General features: G+C 38.3%; 1 pseudogene; it reads right to left on the bottom strand.

Moving 5' to 3' along the window:
- Nucleotides 1-14298: 14298 nt before the first annotated feature.
- Nucleotides 14299-16208, bottom strand: LOC126803173 (cytochrome P450 71AU50-like; annotated as a pseudogene).
- Nucleotides 16209-17339: the final 1131 nt, after the last annotated feature.

Here is a 17339-nt window from a genome sequence, read left to right as displayed (position 1 = left end):
TGACTCTTCAGTGATTGAGACCTGCTCAACAAATATATTTACAAGTCCACGCACCTTCCAGAAATCTAAATAGTTAACACCTCCCGTCCTCCCCTACTATGTGTTAACATATGCCACGAATTGATGTTACTGGCTACTTTCTTTTTCATAAGACTATACTACGGTGCAGAAGTGTACATCACCGAGTAGATAGAGCAGAAGAGGCTACATGAAGTCCGTAAACATAGAAAAACCACAGCATGACTGTTCAAATATTCAAACTCACTGCCTGTCTTTGGTCAAGTACATTTATAAGAGAGCTATTTGATGACCTGCCTTATATTAAAGGAAAATTATAAAAATGGTGAAAATTAAAAAAAAGTCAATAAAATGAGAAAAAAAGTCATTTTCAAAATATTTATAAACTGTTTTACCTTTTCTCACTTTTTTTTTCTAATTTCAGCGATAGATTTTGACAAATATAGTACCGTTAGAAAGATTTCGCTCTCCTCTTTCATTTGACATACTACCCACTCCGAATCGACCAACCGTACAAGGCGCAACAACTATCGTAAAGGGTTGCCGCTATCGATGGCGGTGCTCCAAGCAATTCCAGCAAAACTGAAGCTCAAGGTTCCCTAATTCTAGCTATTCTCTTCCTTTTGAGTATATTTATACCAATCTCATTTGAATTTTAACAAAATTTCACATATTTCCATATTTGTTCTCGGCATGTCACATTCTGTCACAACTCACAACCACTGTCACAGACGCTATGACACTACCTCTTACACTAACTGTCACACCTACTGTCACAACCGCTATCACACCACCTGTCACAGAAGTTGTCACACTATCTATTTACACTAACTGCCACACCCACTGTCACAACTTTTGTCACACTACCTGTCACAACCACTATCACACTACCTATTACACTAAGCTGATTGAAAATACTAACTACATAAGAGATATCAGGACGAGTGATTGTGAGGTAAATTAATTTTCCAACTAACCTTTGATATTCACTAAATATCTCCAAGAACCTCACTGTGAGTATCCAATTGTAATTTACTATCAAGAGGGGTCTTTGCAGGCTTGCACTCAAGAACCTCAGCTTCCTACATAAGGTCTAAACATATTTTCTTTGATTCAAAAATAACCCCTTTGAATAAGCAGTCATTTCTATACCAATAAAATATTTCAACTAAACCAAGACATTTCATTGCAAATTTGGACTACATATATTTTTTGAGAGCATTTATCTCTTGAGAATTTCAACAGTGATAATCAAATCATCAACATAGATAAGAACTGCAATTTTACTATGGCAATTGTTTCTGGAAAATAATGAAGAGTCAGCATTGCTTTTGCATAAACCAATTTCCTCTATAATTGAGCTAAGCTTAGTAGAAGCTTAGCATACCAGGCTCTAGGAGACTGTTTGATACCATAAATTGCCTTGTGTAATTTACACACCAAATTCTGATCAGTTGACTGAGAGTGACCAGGTGGTAGCTACACATATACCTCCTCTTCCAATTCACCATGTAAAAAAATATTTTTTACATCCATTTGATATAAAGACCAGTTGTGATTTACCACCAGAGATAAGAGAACTCTCATAATATTCATTTTTGCCATTGGTGCAAATGTTTCCTTGTTGTCCACTCCATAAGTTTGAGTGAATCCACGAGCAACTAAACGAGCTTGTGTCTCTCCACAGTGCCATCATAATTAAACTTTGTCTTGTAGATCCACTTGCTCCCCACTGCCTCTTTTCCATCTGGAAGTTGAACAATACTCCAAGTTCCATTTTCATCAAGAGGTTCCAGCTCCTCTTGCATAGCCTGTTTCCAAATTTCACTTTCATTGGCTTCATTAAAATTTATAGGCTTAACAACATCATCAATAGCACTTGAGTAAGCTGCATGATAAGTGGACAATCTTTGATAACTCAAAAAATCAGAAATTGGATATTTCACATAAAAGCCAACATAATCTTTAAATCTTACAGGGGGTTTCTCTCTCTTGCAGGGTTCCTTCTAGGAGGCAAGGGTTGTGCAGGATGAGCTACTGCAGGCTGATCAAGCTGAGCGGGGATATCTAAATATGGGTTATCATGAAAACCTTCTATTTCTTGATCATTAAAATTTTCAGGCTCTTTTATCTCAGCAGAGGGCATAGATGAAATAGAACTTGTCAAAGATGAAGGAAATAAGTCACTAAATGACTCCCCCTGACCATCAGCATCAATCAACTTCTTAGAGAACAACAAAATAACTTCTTCAAATTTCACATCTCTAGAAACAATGATTTTCCTAGATTCTGGACTGTAGGACTTGTAGCCCTTCTCAGTAAAAGAATATCCCAGAAACATACACTTGACAACCCTAGGCTCTAGATTTTCTTTGTGCTTAGCTTGAACATGAACATAACACACACAACCAAACACCCTTAAATGTTCTAAGTTGATTTTTCTGTCTTTTAAAACTTCAAGAGTGGATTAAGAATTCAACACTCTGCTTGGCAAACGATTAATAAGATAAGTGGCAGCAAGAACAGCATAAGACCAAAACTTCTTTAAAACATTAGCATGAAACATCAAGGCCCTTGTTTTTTCCAACTGATCTCTATTTTTTTCTTTTTGTAGTTCTATTTTGCTGAGGAGTTCCAAGTTCCAACATAACTTGTCTGATGAATAATTCCATTTAAGCTTAAAATTGTTGCATTTTTTTGGACATATACTCTGAGCCATTATCGGATCTAAAAATTTGAATTTTGGATGAATATTGAGTATTCAAAAGATTGCAGAATTTTTTGAACACATCAATGACTTCACTTTTTAATTTCAAAAGATACAACTAAGTAATCCTTGTGAAATCATCTACAAAGGTTACAAAATATCTAAAACCATCAGTTTATTTAAGGATAGACCCACATACATCAGAATGAATGATTTTTCAAATAGATTACTACCTTTAGAAATAGATAACTGGAAAGGTAATCTAGTGAACTTGGACATTTGACACACTTCACAGTGATGATTGTCATAGTCTAGATTTGGAAACAATATGGGATGAGCTAAACGTTGGTGCCAAAGATGATGATATGAGATCCTACTTGAACTAACTTGAAAGACTTGAGGCTTCCTGGTCAAGTAATACAGTCCATTTTTGAAAACACATTCACCAATCGTCACATTGGTGATGATATCCTAAAAACAACATTGTAAGGAGAAAAAATGACTAAACAATGTAAGGATTTGGACACTTTTGAAAAGGAAAAGAATGAACAAATAAAGCATCTAATCTCGACTGATTTGAAAATAGCTTAACTTTCCCTCTTCCTAACACAGAAGCTCCATTCCCATTTGCAACAGAAACATGTGAAGAACATTTTCAAAATCATATAAACTTGACAAGTTGTTTGTCATGTGATCTGTGGCACCAGAGTCTATAATCCAACAATCAACTTCAACACTAATATTTAAAGCAGATTCAAATGCTTTTAAGATACCTATAATATCACTCTTTCTCACATGATCTGATTCAGCTAGAAAACCAGCAAACTGACTTAGAAGGGCATTGTGTATCGAACCCTGATCTCACATCTTCTGTTTTTTGAGAAACATTGCAAATGCATTAATGGGATCACAAGGATTTGCAGTGAAGTCTACAAGAACAAAAGGAGTTGAAGAAGATGAAGAAATATTTGCTTTGTAATTGGTAAATGTTGTTTTCTTGTGAAACCCCTTGCCGTCCTTCTTAGCTTTCTTTTCAAGATACTTGACTTTCAATTCAGGAAACAATATCCAACACTTGCATCTAAAAAGATACCATTGCAATGAGTACACTTGCCACTAGAACTCTTTCCTTTGAAACTTGGACTCGCACTATAAGCACTACACTCAGCAGCAATAGATCTAGAACTTGTAGCATAAGCTCTAGATTCAACATGAGTGGATTTAACATCTAGCGACATCACTTGCCTTCTAGTTTCTTCTCCTCGCACAATACTGCAAACAGCTTTGAAGAAGGCAGCTCAGAATCCATGAGGATGTGACTCCTCAAATCTTCATATTCTAGACTGAGATTAGCCAAAAGTTGAAATTTTTTGTCTTCCTCATCTCTTTTCACCAAAATGGCAGTATCAGTAGTATAAGGTCTGTATAACTCCAATTCATTCCACATACTTGTTAATCTACCAATATATTGAATAGAGAAGTTACCTTCTTGTTCCAGATTAGCAATATCCTTTTTCAGTTGAAAAATGTGAGCTGCATTATTTTGATTTCCAAAAAAGTCTTCAATGCCCTTCCACATTTGACTTGCAGACGTGGAGTAGCTAAAGATCTTAGACATCTTTTGCTCCATGGAATTGATAAGCCAAGCTCTAACCAACTGGTCAGTGGAAATCCAAGCCATGAAAGAAACATAACCAACTTCATGAGCTTGAGAAGTGCCATAAATAAAATCAAGCTTGGACTTCCCTCCAAGAGCAAGTGCAACTGCTCTTAACCAGTGAAGATAATTGAAAGAGTTCAACATAATAGTACACAAACGTTGATTCGTGTTGCCATCTCCATTAGAGCTTGAATCAATGGTTGTGTTGTTCACAGAACCAAAGGTATTAACATCTGAGGAAAACACATCGTCAATCATTTAGGCTGAAACGAAAGACTAGAACACACTTACACAAGGACCAAACAAGAACAACAGAAGTAGAAGCAGAATACTAATCTTGAATGAAATTTACTTAGAACAATTTGGGGCAATTTTCTCTTGTATTGAATTGAATTAAATGTGAAGGATACAACTAGTATTTATACAAGTATGAAGAGAAAAATGAGGCAGTTATTCTACCTAAACACATTGTATATGCCATACTAAGGCATGGATTTAAACTAAGAAAGTGGAGATTACAACCATGTTGTAGCATATGAATTGCAGCACCATGCTGCTACAGTATCCACCACTTGTATACTAAACTTCAACATGTACAACATAAAGTTAATAATCATATCAACCTTGCACTCATTTCAATATTGTCATCCTAAATGAACAAAGACATGAGTTTGGTGTACTAAGGCAGATTTTGATGCTGGTTGGTTAGTTCAAGATTCAAATAATTAGTTGTTGCATAACTATCTCGGTTGTTGTAAAAGAAAACTAGGAGGATTGACCCAACCTGGATTAGACAGGCATATCAGACATAACCATATATTGTCAATTTGCAGCAGTCTAGAACTAATGTTAAGTCTAAAACATAAAGTTAATCCTATGATATCAACTCCTCTATGGTTCCAGCATGGAGCCTTATACAGAACTCCTATAGTCCTACATATATGTATTTTTACAAAGTCCCAAAATGTTGAAGGAGAATCATCTTTTATATATTCTTGGTATATCTTATCCTAATTAGCATAGCCTAGCTAGATTAGAAATAATATCTTATCTCAGATTCATCGAGATCTTTGATGTAATGCTTATATATTAGTCTCAATATCTATCAATAAAATTACAATTATTCTCTTGAATTCATTCTACTATTTCATGTTATTAGGCACATAGCTCTAGTCCTGAATTCCTAGGCATTCACCCCCTACCTCCTTCGGCCGCCACTTCTCGGTGGTCCTAGCCTTCTCTGCCGCTACACCAAGATTTGAAAACCAAAGCTTCAAGGTTGTTGTCGTACAAGAGAAAAAGAAGAAGAAGAAGAAGAAGAAGAAGAAGAAAATTTAAGACTTGTTTTTCCAAAATCAAGGTGAATTTATAAATTAAAGTTCCTGATTTCAATGAAATTTACTTTGATTGAATTTTTCTTTTGCATCAGGGATTTTGAAATTCAATTTTCTTGTCAACTTGATTCTTCTGCTTCTCTGGTGATACACAGTGATATGATTCCCCTAGTATTGAGTTTTAAGGGTAGCTGGGAGTGATACCAATACCATCTTTAGCCGTTGAACTGTCACACCCTAGAAACGGCTGTCGGCGGTCCCGAGGAGCGTAACTTGATGTTACAGTGCGGAATGTAATAAAAATAAAAGCAACTTATTTCTAGGTTCTTCACTCTATGCTCGTCCAAGATTTTCCCAACTTAACAAAATCTACTATTCTCTCCAAAAGAGTTTATAAATGGGTGGGTGAGCAAAACCATGTGCTCAGTGAGTGGGTAATACAAATCGTCACTGAGATTGTAAACCAAGACACTTAAACAAGTCATCTAGAAATCACCGTCGGATCTAGCCCAAATCTATAAGATAGGAAGAGAAAGCCGATACGAATCCATAACCACTCGCAGATTGCGTATCAGAGTTACAGATAAAAAGTTATGATATGTTGAAGTTTCGTCGTAAAACTAATAAAATAATAAAAAAACTTGAGAGAGAAAGTGTTTCAAGAAACAGAAATGTACGGTACAGAAGACGGGTGGCTGGTCTTATTTATAGGCCCCATGCCACGTGTCAACATATGATTGGTTGAAATGTTGCCACATATCAACATGAGAAGGAACCGCACCTATCACCCCATCTTTTTCCATTCGTCACTTGTCACCATGTGGTCCAATATGAATGCGACATGTCGCCGCTTCTATTTTCTTCCGGTTAACTTCAGAAAATCCTTTAAAATAGCTAGTGACTCTAAAAACTTCACCGAAAAATATGGCAACCTCTACTTTCTATTTCTCCAAAGAAAAATAGAATTTCACCTACTTCAAAAATAATTATATTACATGAACGTAACTATATAAGAAAAAAAAGGGAAGAACAATAAAAGAAAATTTCAATCATGGCGGTCATATTCACAAATTCGCATCAATTAGTCACGTTCAATTGTTCTGGAATAATTTTATTTAATCAAACTTGTTTCGTGAATTTGAAACTTATATCTTCATTGTTTTCTTTGTAGATGCTTTAACACCCATGAACGGAATTTGATATCCTAGATGCCAATGGTAATGGTACAAATGATGGGTGGCAGACGTGAAAATCACGTTCATTGGCAAGAAGTTTACTGCTACAATCAAGCCTCCAAAAGATAAAGCAGAGGCGTCATATGGACAAGGTGCTCAACAAACAATGTCTCAAGTATATAGATCTGAAAGTTTGTAGGATGCTCTTGCAGAACGGTTTGACAACGTGCATGATGCACGACTTCCAACTCTGAATGCTGAGTGGAGAGCTATACGCCTACTATATATTTTCAAGATGCATGATTATCAATAGGCAATGCTAAACCTCCAGGCAGACTTGAGCATATGCAGCAAAGAGATGTCAAAAACCGACATGATCGAGAAAACCCCCGAGACTTTCCCTGAATCTGCAAGTAAAATACCTCATCAATATCACCTTGATTATGAGGCCAAAAGAATTAAGAGTTTTGTAGACTTGATGAATCTCCTCAAACATATGGATCATCAACATGAGATTAATCTAAACAACAACAAAATAAGACATGCAGGGACAAAAGTGTTCTAAAATCTAATCACGCAAGTAAGGGAAAAGCTTGAAAAGAAAAATCAAGGGATTGATTAGCACCTCATCAAAACAGAGGAAACAAAGGGCCTCGTCGCAACATGACTTGGACAAGGTACGGCGCCGCCGCCGGCCCTTCTAGCCCTCGAGGCTGTGGTGGTTCATAACCTCCAGATCCGGCTACTCATCCAAGGTTCAGACACCAATTTCTCCATGCTACAAGTGCGGTTCATTTAAGCACTTTCATAGGCAATATCGTGCTCCTAAATAGGTTATTTGAGCTCACAAGAAGTGGAAGCAATACTTGTCTAATGAAAGCAACTATTTTGAAGATATGGAGATGCCTGATGCTAATGCTACCATCAAGCTCAAAGTTGAGGACTTTCTGACAAAGGAGAAAGAGAAAGCCGGCCATGAGGTTCAATCCACTCCTGATTTTGAATAAGATCTATGTCGATTGATTGTCGTTATATCGTTTATTTTATTTAAGCTTTTAAAGTTTGATTTGTAATGGCAGTATCACAATAATAAGACTTTTTCAAGTGGAGTGTTTATTTTTTCAAGAACAATGAAGTACATTTAAATTTGGCAATTAATAAAAGTTTCGCTTTTGATTCTTTGTTACAAGAATGTGTACAAGCGTTCTTTTATTTTCCTTAAAGCATGAATGGTTTGAAATCTATAAACCAAATGATTCATAGAACTAAATTCCACCAGTTTATGGTAATGATTGAGAACTAATGGTTCGAAAATTCAACTAACACATGAAACTTAGGGTGAGTGGTAAACTATAACAGGTTCGTGAGTTACGGCCTTGAAAATCCACCAAGATGTTTCGTCCGCCGCTCGGTTTACCCTCGCAAGACGTTTTAAATTGAAAAAGTGGCCGGAAAAATCGCCCGAAAAAGTGCGGGAAATTGGCCGGAAAAGTCATCGGAGATGTCGCCAGTAAGTCGTCGGGCCATCGCCAAAATCGCCATCGCTGCAACCCTGCCGAACCGCCGCAGCTTTGCTACCAGCTCTGTAGGCTCCCTGCAGCCCCTATGCACGGCCCCGCAGCTCCTTCGGAACGACCCCTGCACGGCCTCCTACAGTCCACCCTACATGACCCCTGTAGCTCCCCTGCATGGCAACATTGCAACCCTACCTAGGTCCTGCAGCCTTGCCATGGTCATGCGACCCTGCAGTACTATTTCATTGTATTTTGCCGATCAAAGTTATTTGATCCAATGGCAACATGCTTACTCTTTGGCACACATAAGTTTCTCTGTGATTTCTCTAAGAATTTATGATACTATTATGCACATTTAAGGGATCACAACTTGTTTAACTATTCATATTATAATTTTTCTCTTTCCTTAGAGAATGTTTGCCTTGTCTTTTCAAAAACTAATTATATTTTACAATTTACTTTTAGATGTCAACCGGCGATATATAATTCTTAGCAGATTATGGAACAACTCACACATTTTTATGAGATAAACAACTTTTTACACAATTTGTGCCTTACAAAACTGTATGACTTGTCTCATTGGGACCGATAAAGTGATCTAAGGATGTGGTAAAGCGCAATTCTTGCTTCCTAATGGTACTCATATAGTCAATGATGCACTTTATGCACCAGACAGGAACCAAACCATGCTCATTTGTAAGGATATTTGTGTCAACAATTATCACCTGAACACTAAAGTTATTAATGAAAATAAGTATCTATGTGTTACCTCTTGTTATGGACGTCATCGTCGTAACTTAGAGATGTTTGAGCGTGTTAGTAGTGGGTTGTACTTTACCACACTACGTGCAATTCAATCCAATGCAACTAGCAAGTCTTTATGTGATTCCAACTCTTACAAGCTATGGCATAATCGTCTAGGTCATCCCGGGCGTAATATGATGATTTGTATATTAAAAACTTCACACTGTCATCTATTTTTCATAGCCAACAAGCATGTGGGAATCCAACATGCCATAGATGATAGTGGCGTTCGGCCATGGCTCTGTCTCACGGCCTGCCAAGGCTTTCTCACAGTCCTCTAAGATCGTGATGGAGCCCAAGGAGTTATGCGATGGTTTTTCCATAATCTCTAAGGCCCATAAATCGTTTTGTAAAGCTTGTACATTCACAAAGATGCAGACAAAGTCTTCCTTTGCAGTTGATAATACACATAACATTCCATTCTTACAAAGGATCCAAGGTGATATATGTGGACCAATACATTCAGAGTGCATACCATTTAGATACTTTATGGTTCTGGTAGATACATCGACATGCTGGTCACATGTCGATCTATTGTTCACACGCAATGTTGCATTTCCAAAGCTCCTTGCTCAAATAATTAAAACTCAGGGCTCACCACCCTGACCATCCGATTAAGTCTATTAGACTGGATAATGCAAGATAATTCACTTTGAAGATATTTGATGATTATTACATGTCAACCATTTAGATACTTTATGGTTCTGGTAGATACATCGACATGCTGGTCACATGTCGATCTATTGTTCACACGCAATGTTGCATTTCCAAAGCTCCTTGCTCAAATAATTAAAACTCAGGGCTCACCACCCTGACCATCCGATTAAGTCTATTAGACTGGATAATGCAAGATAATTCACTTTGAAGATATTTGATGATTATTACATGTCAATCGGGATAGATGTTGAAAATCTTGTACCCCACGTTCATTCTCAGAATGGATTGACAGAAGCGACGATTAAGCGATTACAGCTTATAGCTCGGGCTTTAGTAGTAACATGCCCATAACTGCTTGGGGATATGCAATCTTGCATGCAGTACTTATTCATTTCAAACCCACTACCAAACAACCAATTCGTACGTACCAATTGGTAACTAGATATGAGCCTGACATTTCACATTTACGCACGTTTGGTTGCACGATTTATGTGCCTATTACGCCTCCAGTACGTAAGAAAATGGGTCCACATAGACGAATGACAATTTATGTTAGATATAACTCTCCAACGATTATCCACTACATTGACCCTCAGACAAGAGATCTCTTTACTGCTAGATTTGTAAATTGTCACTTCGATGAGACACACATCCCGCATTTAGGGCGAAATAAGAACATATTTGTTCAAGATAAATGTCAAGAATTGACGTGGAATACCCTTAATATGTCTCATTGGGATCCCCTCACATCTCATCCTAAGATTGAAGTGCAACATATTTTTCACTAACATAAGGTGGCAGATTCGATGCCTGACGCCTTTACGGATATTGCAAAAGTGATGAAATTGAGTATACATGCTGCAAACTGTCCTGCAATGCTGAAAGTCCTGATTTCTAGGCAAGATGTCATCGCAATACAGCGACGGTTTTGGATCCTCCCAATCAGAAGGGGAGACCAAAAGGTTCCACCGACTCACAACCAAGAAAAATGGATAAAGTCAAGGCACAAACTGATCCACTCATCATAGACTTGGACAACCCAAGCTTTGATATTATCTCTGATTATAACTATGTCCATGAATCAACACTTGATGATCTGAGGGACAATTCAGACTCATTGGTGATATCAGAGAGCAAAGAAATCTCATTGAGCGAGTCAAATGCTCAAGAAGTCATGGATAGGAATTCCATGCGGATAGATTATATGTTTGCTTATTCCTTCACTCGGAAAATGATCGACGACGACGACATGCAATAGCGCTCGGTTGAAGAATGTCAATGAAGAGCAGATTGGCCGAAATTGAAAGAAGCAATCCAGATGGAACTAGACTCTCTAATTAAAAGGCAAGTTTTCGATTCGGTCGTTGAAGTACCGCCAAATGTTAAGCATGATTCGTTTCTTAAGGATTCTCTCAGCTCCCTGGTGTTGACTATAAGGAGACATATTCTCTAGTTATGGATATTATTACCTTCTGATATCTGATAAGTCTAGTGGTATCTGAAAAGCTAGACATATAGCTGTTAGATGTGGTGACCGCGTATCTTTATGGGGATTTAGATACAAAGATATACATGAAGGTTCTTGATGGACTTCAAGTACCCAAGTCAAGTAAGCCACTCAATGCCTATGCTATTAGGTTATAATGCTCACTTTATGGACTTAAACAGTCCGGTTGAATGTGGTATACATGTTTGAGCGAATACTTGATTGGGAAGGGATACAAGAACGATGAACTGTGCCCTTGCATGTTTATCAAATGCAATAGTTATGGTTTTGTTATAGTAGTTGTCTATGTCGATGACATGAACATAATTGGATCTTTTAGTGAGATTAGTGAGACGATAGGCTATTTGAAAGTAGAATTTGAGATGAAGGACATGGGAAAAGACTCAATTTTGCTTAGGTTTGGAAATTGAGCATAGAGTTGGTAGAATCCTTGTACACCATTCTGCATATGTCCAAAAGATGCTCAGGCACTTCTGTATGGACAAAGTTATACACTCTTCTAGTACTCCCATGGTCATAAGAAGTCTAGAGACCAAGAAAGATCAATTTCGTCCGAAAGATGACGATGAAGAGACACTTGGTCCTGAATACCCAAATCTGAGTGTTATAGGGGCATTGCTTTATCTAGCTCAATGTACTCATCCAGACATTAAATTCTAAGGGTCAGTTTGACACAACTTTTGTATCTGTTTTAGCTTTTGGGAGCAATTGATGATGTTTGGTAAACTTCTCTAGCTGCTTTTGACTCAAATTGATTTTGGTCATAGCTGAAATTGAAAACCTAGGGGAGGGTAGCTTTTGAAATGGCTTTTGGCAAAAACACGGAGCTACAATGTTTTTAATGAAATTTTATGGGCAACTTATTTTGTCCTTAGTCTTTCCTAAATATTACATGCCCATAAATTGGGTTCTATTTAATTATGGTGGATAAATATTTTTGTGTAATATTCTGGATGGATTTTGTTGAAAATTTAAGTGTTTTAACGTAAAGTTTTTATTTGGTTCAAACAATGTATAACCAAAACAATTGAAAATAATTATACTAACAATTGGAATAGCCCATAGTGTATAATTTATATAATTAATACACAAATTAAAGGTGAATGAATCAATTTGTCCATTTTAATAACACTTTAAATATTTATTAATATTTTGGTAATTTTGCATACTAAAAGCCCTTTTTGTTTACAACTTACCAAACACAAATAATAGTTTTTTACTCTCACAACACTTTCCAAAACAGTTTACCAAACGTTTTAACAGATTTCTCTCACAACAACTTCAAAAGTCATTTTGCTCACAGCAGCTTTAAAAGTCATTTTGCTCACAGCACAACTGTACCAAACTGGGCCTAAGTGAACTTGTTGACAATGTTTATTTCTACACCAACTATGCGTAATTGGACCAGTATCAAGAACATCTTTAGGTACTTAAAAGGTTTTCATTGATATGGGGTTGTATTATCAGTATTACGAAAAGAGAAGTGTTATTCTGGCAAAGATTGATGGTGATGATCGACACAACGTCACAGCCATGGCCTCCTGCAAAGCTGGATATGGCTCCGCCGATGCTATTTCTCAGTACTTGAATGGCAGCTCCTCCTTCTCTACAACTTGTAGTGATAAGTTAGTAGGATTGGCTGATACTGAATACCTTTCGGGTCCACTCAAATGACGTTTTTAAACCGGTTATGTTTTTTTACCATTCTGAATACGGCAGTTTCTTGGAGATCAACCAAGCAAACCCTTATTGCTACTTCCTCAAAACATTTTGAGATTATAGGATTGCATGAAACAGTCAAAAAGTGCATTTGGCTTCGAGCAATTATTACTCACATTCGAGTTACTAATGGATTAAGTTCTACTGTAGTTGAACCTCCATGTTTTTATAAAGATAATGATGCTTGCATTGAACAAATGAAGTTTGTTAACACCACCCCCTAAATGGGGTAATCTCGGCTTAATCTCCTCCTGCTCCGGTCATCATACCGATGGCCGGAGACTTGGGAGACCCAGCTGGCAGAAACGCCGATCTGGCGACCCCTCTGCTTCCTCAGGCATCGTCATTAACCCCACCCACGGTGGCTTGCCTTCATAGACAGAAACAATGTATTGGCACACCTTCCCACATCAAGGAAAGGGCCATACACATTCCCCAGTGTAGCTATAAATAGGTTGTTAAAACCACATAAAAGAGGTCACGTATTCCTAAGTCCTTAACTCTCAAACTTATTACGTTCCGTATATTAACTTAAGCTTCGGATGGTCGAAGGCCGGCGCACCGCTGGCCCTTGACTCTAACTTGTTGTGTGTAGGTCCCACTGAGCAGACACACTGGAATACAAGGCTATGAGAAGCTCTATCCCCCGAATTTAGCTCCCGTAAAATTTGGTAGTGATAACTGCGCAGGTAGACCACTACTCGTGTCGGAGGGTACTGGTGGACACCGAGCAACGGTCAGTGTTATGTTCGCCAACTGTTATCGCAAGTTCAAGCGAGACCGGGCGAAACTCTACTGCAATCACGACCCATTCCCTCATTTCCGCACTGGCGGACCTCGTCCTCTACGCCCTTCGCTCCTGGTCTCCACCACTCCGACTCCTTTTCTGCGTCTGGCCTCCCTCGGCCGCTTGTTCCACCGCCTCCAAGACCAGCGTGGCCGGAGTCTCAGCTTGCACCTCCGGGTCGCCCTGCGCCCAATCCCCCCCCCCCCCCTCGCCTCAGCTTGCACGGGTGTCCTGTTTCGCATGTGTGGCTGGGTGACCACATGAATTAAACGATATTATTTAATTTCTGGTTTCCTCTTATACAAAAGAAAGTAAACACAAGATGCTACAACAGGGTCACATAGGATAGAAAGACAGAACATTAGAAAAAAAATCCTGCTACGAGGAGGAAAACAAGTCATTACAACACATTGTGATCATTTGTGAAGGCGATATGATGGAATAGCCAACAGATGCTTGGCCCTCGGAACTGTTATTCCAAACTCTTCTGTCATGTCCAAATCATCCGGCGACATTTTATCTGGAAGTTCCCAATCAAAGCAATGCACAAGCTGTGCCAGCACTAATTGGACAACGTTAGGCCACTGGGCAACGCCTTCGTCCAGAGCCAAATGGAAGGAGCTCAAAGTGGTTTCCCCGAAGATCTATACTACTACCCATGAACCTCTCAGGTATAAACTTCTCTGCTCCAATCCAAGCATTGGCGTCTCTCCGAATTGCCCATGCGTTGATCATAATGGGTATGTGGAAGCCATTAACAGTGGAATCCTCAGTTGATTTATGGGGAAGCCTAATGTTCAGATACTCTAACTTTTCCAAGTCTGACTCCTCCACCATCCTCTCCATTCCGACTACATTTGCTAACTCTTGTTGCACTTTGTTCAATAGCTCTGGATGCCTGAGGAGTTCAGAGAGTGCCCACTCAATTGTTGTTGCTGATGTGTCCATCGCAACAGTTAGTATGTCCTGCAAAGAAATTCACCATCATTATACAAAATATTAAAGAAGATATCCTCTTACCAAGAATACTAAGACAGATATGTGAACTTCTCTAAAGTATATATACTAACCAGCATGATGGCTTTGATGTTGGAGCGTCCAATTTGGTATGCAGATTCTTCAGAACCCATGAAGCCTAGCATCATCAATGTTTTAAAAAATTGGCCTCAAGGCTCGTCTAAGGCTTAAAAAGCTTAAGGCTACTTACATAACGCCTATGTATTTCGGTCTGAGCACCGATGCTTAAAAAGCTTACGCCTTATGCTACGTTTTTCACGACTTTTACGCATTTTGCTACGCCTTAGAAAATAATTTTTTTAAGTATATATTTTTGTATTTATTTATATAATGTGTTTAATTTGATGAAAAATATCTAAAACGTTTGAATTATGAATTTCATTATATCTAAATGCAATAAATTGGTGAGTTCTTATGTATATTTGTTCTTTTTATATGTGTATAATTATATATTTACACATTTAACTACTAATTGTTTATAATATAAGACTTACGCCTTATGCGCCTCAAGTTTTAAGCCTAAAGGCTCTTAAGAAAACGCATTTGGGTACGTCTTCGCTTTTTAAAACATTGAGCTTGATATCAACAAAGTCCTTTGGTCTTTCTCCATGTTCCCTAAATTGGAGATGCTCCTCAACAATGTTCTCCACCTTGTGAACAGCCTTCATTCGTTTAGTCAATCCTTGGAGATCAAGTGGAGCAAGGAAAGGAATGAAATCACCCAGTTAGGGGCAGCTCCTAATTGCAAGCCTTCTAGAATCAGGGATTTAATACCCCTCTCATTGAATTCCTCATCCATGTATTTCTTCCCAAACACCATTCTGCAAGTCATATCTGCGCTAAGAGACGACACCTTGGAGCTCATATCAACTGAAACACGTTGGTCCTTGGCTGCTGACTCTCGAATAGAATTCACCATGAGAGCGACCTCTTCTCTCCTCATTGACTTGAACGAGTTCATTTTGTGGTTGCTTATTAACTCAAGAGTGCACATATTGCGCATGTCACGCCAGTAAGAGCCATACTCAGCAAAAATCAAGTTCCTTTGGCCGTAAGACATATGCTTTGCTTGAGTGGAGGAGACGACAATGACAGGCGCAAGGCCTAACCTCACGTACATGATGTCACCATACCTTCTGGCCAGTTGATGCCAAACTTTGTGAGGGAATTTCCCTAGCAAGTTGAGGCTTCCGAAAATGGGAAACCCTCTCGGACCAGGAGGCAACCTCTTCTTGCTTCTCCATGTCCATGGCTGCAGGTAAGCAAGTGCAAGCAATCCAACTACCACCCAAATGAAGGCCATTAATTTCTTAAAGGTTGAGCTAGCTAGACTAGAAGTGTTTACTATTGGATATTGTATCAAGGGTATGAGTAATGCTTCGTTTAAAAATAGACTCTATCTAAGACTGTAGGCTTTTAAATTTAAGGAAATGGTTGAAACTTCATGTAGCTTGTTGGACAAATACTGGATTTTATTCATTCTTTTATATTCTTGCAGATCACTCTTAGTCTATTTTCCGCAAATAGATCTTTTCTACACAGAAGTGCTAATTTAATATCCATACATAAATATAAAGGGTTTTGTTTTGAAGCTATGAAAGTTCCCGTAGCCTTAATATGAAATCATTGTCGTCAAGACTATCCAACAACGAAGAGAGAAACTCATCCTCTTTCCGCGTAGCCAAGTCGTACTTGTCCTGGTATCGAAAACAAAGTCCTACTTGTCTTTGTACTGTTTGTAGTATTTAAAAAACAAAGAAACACACTACATCAATAAAGTAGGAAATTAATACAAGTCTGTAGTACGAGACTCACCTTCGTGTTCGTCTTCCTCCCTTTCTTGTGCGTGAAGCAAGATTCATATCCGGATCTCGACTCCTTTTCCCAAAGACTAGCTAGCTACAAAGCTTCTGGCACTGTTAGTGGTTCTGTTAGCGTGGTACACGGCGGAGACGGATATGAATGGAGGAAGGCATCGGCGTTCCAATACAATATTATTGTCATTTTTATGGACTATCATCTACATTTTACAGTATTTGACATCTGCTCGGGAACAATAGTACGTAGGAGTATTCCACACAGGCTCATGATTATTGAAGTATTTCTTATGTGCGGGTTTCTCGACCTCGAAGGCTTAAACAGTATTTCACTTGAAGAATCCACTCCAACTTTTAAAAAGAGTAATAGTGTCTTTCTATTTTTGGTCAGTATCTCATAGATTCACTGACATAATACCTAAAATAATTAGGTCATTCATATAGAGGAGCATACTTTTTCAAGCAGCTCAGCTTTGGTCACCAAACAGATTAGAAATGGTGATGGATACCAACTATTTGATGCCACTCGAATGTGTCTGACTCAGGCTCTCAGCTACCTGGTGCAACATGCACACGGGCATATATGCCTTCAAGAGAAACAGAATCATAGTTATAGAATCCCA

Source organism: Argentina anserina, chromosome 7, assembly GCF_933775445.1.
Source record: "Argentina anserina chromosome 7, drPotAnse1.1, whole genome shotgun sequence".
NCBI lineage: Eukaryota > Viridiplantae > Streptophyta > Magnoliopsida > Rosales > Rosaceae > Argentina > Argentina anserina.
This window is presented reverse-complemented; position numbering and strand designations above follow the sequence as displayed.